Source organism: Varanus komodoensis, unplaced genomic scaffold (genome assembly GCF_004798865.1).
Source record: "Varanus komodoensis strain SLA01 unplaced genomic scaffold, ASM479886v1 scaffold9, whole genome shotgun sequence".
Classification (NCBI taxonomy): domain Eukaryota; kingdom Metazoa; phylum Chordata; class Lepidosauria; order Squamata; family Varanidae; genus Varanus; species Varanus komodoensis.
Genome location: NW_025336598.1, coordinates 3449552 through 3452260, shown reverse-complemented (window position 1 = coordinate 3452260; position 2709 = coordinate 3449552). Strand labels below are relative to the sequence as shown.

The 2709-nt window shown below is 50.3% G+C and overlaps 1 long non-coding RNA gene across 1 annotated transcript in view; it reads right to left on the bottom strand.

The window, feature by feature from the left end:
- Window positions 1-592: 592 nt before the first annotated feature.
- Window positions 593-2709, bottom strand: part of LOC123016954 — a 17276-nt gene continuing 15159 nt past the window's right edge. Inside the window, exon 3 of the long non-coding RNA XR_006413511.1 lies at window positions 593-1158. This is a non-coding gene — a long non-coding RNA (uncharacterized LOC123016954). The remainder of the gene's footprint in view (window positions 1159-2709) is intronic.

Genomic DNA, 2709 nt, shown 5'->3' with positions numbered 1-2709 from the left:
AGGTAGAGCTGGGTGTCATAAGCATATGATGACTCCGCAGCCCAAACCTTCTGATGAACTCTCCCAACAGTTTCATGTAGATATTAAAAAGCATGGGGGACAAAATGGAGCCCTGCGGTACTCCATGGCATAGCTGCCATGGCGCAGAGCTATAGTCCCCCAGCACCACCTTCTGGAATCGACCAGCCAGATAGGAGTGGAACCAATGCCAAGCAGTGCCTCCTACTCCCAAGTCAGCCAGCCTATCCAGAAGGATACCATGGTCAATGGTATTGAAAGCCGCTGAGAGGTCCAGGAGAACCAACAGGGACTCGCTCCCCCTGTCCCTCTCCCTGCATAGGTCAACAGACAGGGCAACCAGGGCAGATTCAGTACCATGACTGGGTCTGAAGCCGGACTGTAATGAGTCCAGATAATCCATTTCATCCAAGAGTGCCCGAAGCTGTCCCACCAACACCTGCTCCAACACCTTGCCTAAGAACAGGATGTTGGCCACCAGTCTAAAATTGGCAGCCTCTTCTGGGTCCAGGGACACCTTCTTCAGGATGGGCCTGATCACTGCCTCCTTTAAAGGGGCAGGGACTCAGCCCTCCTTTAGTGAGACGTTGATGACCTTTTGGACCCCGGGACCAATCCCATGACTGGCTTTTGTAAGTAGCCAAAAAGGGCAAGAGTTGAGTAAGCAGGTGGTTGGGCATACCATCCCAAGCATCTTGTCCACTTCCTCAGTCCACAATAACTAAAACTCATCCAACAATGATGGACCAGATGGTGCTCTAGACATCTCCAGTTCTGGAATCATATAAATTGTGGAGTTCAGCTTGTGGCGAATCTGAGCAATTTTCTCCTTAAAGTGCTGGTCAAAGTTGTCACAACAGGCAGTTGAGGGTGGCACCACTTCTTTGTTTTGGCCACCATGTGTTAGGCCACGCACCATTCAAAAAAGCTCCACTGGATGGCACTGTGAGGAGGCAATGAAAGTGGAGAAGTATTGCCTCTTCACTGCCCCCACCGCCACAGCGTAGGCTTGATAATGAACATGTAAGTGTGTTCGGTCAAATTCATCCTGTGATTTTCTCCACCTGCTCTCCAATCGTCTCCCAGTCTGCTTCATCGCCCGCAATTCTGGTGCATACCATGGTGACGAGTGGGCTCTGCCTGATGGGAGAGAACACTTAGGAATGATTGTGTCAAGTGCCCTGGTCATTTCCCCATTCCACAAATCGACCAGGACATCAACAGGAACGCCAGCTTTATCCACAGGAAAATCCCCCAGAGCCTTCAGGAATCTATCAGCATCCATAAAACTCCAGGGGAGGGCCATTTGAATAAGGTCCACACCCTTCTAGAGGGAGAGATCAGCATTAAGCTCAAACCTCACAAGGAAGTGAGGTTTCTCTGCGGTGGTGCCCCATCTATAGAATGCGCTCCCCAGAAAGGTCCGCCTGGCGCCGTCGTTATTTGTTTTTCGGCACCAGGCTAAGACCTTTTTATTTAAAACTTATTTTAAGTGTTAAATTATTTGTATTTATAAGATTTTAAATTTTTAGCCGAGATGCACCGGGGTTTTTTAAATAATATTTTTATTGTTATATTGTTATTATTTATGTATTTATGTATTTGTTTCTGTTGTGAACCACCCCAAGGCTTTGTTGCGATGGGGGCAGCATAAAAATGCTTTAAATAAATAAATAAAGTGATCTGACCATGACAAAGGAGTTAAGGTCAGATTCCTCACTTCCAGATCACCCTCTTCCTGCCCCATTGAGAAAACCAGATCCAGAGTGTGACCTCTTTCATGGGTTGGGCCAATAACATGTTGAGACAGTCCCAAGGCTGCCATGGAAGCCATGAAGTCCTGAACCGCCCCAGACAGAACAACCTCGGCATGGAAATTAAAGTCTCCCAGGACCAACATCCTGGGGGTCCTCAAAACCAGGTCCGAGATGATCCGTCAGCTCAGGCAGGGAGTCTGATGGGCAGGAGGGTAGATGGTACACCAGCAGAATCCCTAATCTGTCTCAGTCACCCAACAGGTACAAAACCTCTAGGCCCGGTCTCGAAGGGACAGGAAGTCCCACAAGGGAAACTGAGTCTTGGTAAAGCAGAGCAACCCCCCTCCCCTCTGTGCTGCATTAGATATCCAGATGGGCGGAGTTGAGTGAGGGAGACATCTCGCCCCCTCCCGCCCATGTCTGCATTATACATGCCAGGTCAGCCCCCTCATCCACATTTAAATGTGGGGGCCACCGGCCTGAGGGACTGATAAGGCGTCGTCCCTTGTCTGCGTCCCTTAGCTGCGGCCCGGGCTGTCCGGAGACTCCCTTCCCTGAGACACAGAGGTTTGATTGTTTGTTTTTGTTTGTGCTGTGCTGTGCTGTGCTTTGTTTTTCTTCCAATTTAAGTTTATTTTATCCTTGTGTGTGTGTGCGAGTGGGTTTTTGTCTGGGAGAACTGGGCGAGTGAGAGGAACTGCAGGACAAACAAGGCAGGGGACCAAGGTAAGGTCTCGGAAGGGATACCGATGACAGACCAGGAGATGGCCTTGGCAGGAGTCACGGGTGTTGCTGTCCGCTACGAGAGCTGCAACATGTTCGCCCTTCTCCCCCAGGAGAGGCAGGGATACACTTGCTCTCAGTGCAAGCTGGTGACCCTGCTAGAAGAGGAGGTAAGGTGCCTGAGGGCCGAGAGAGCTCTCCAGGCCCCCCC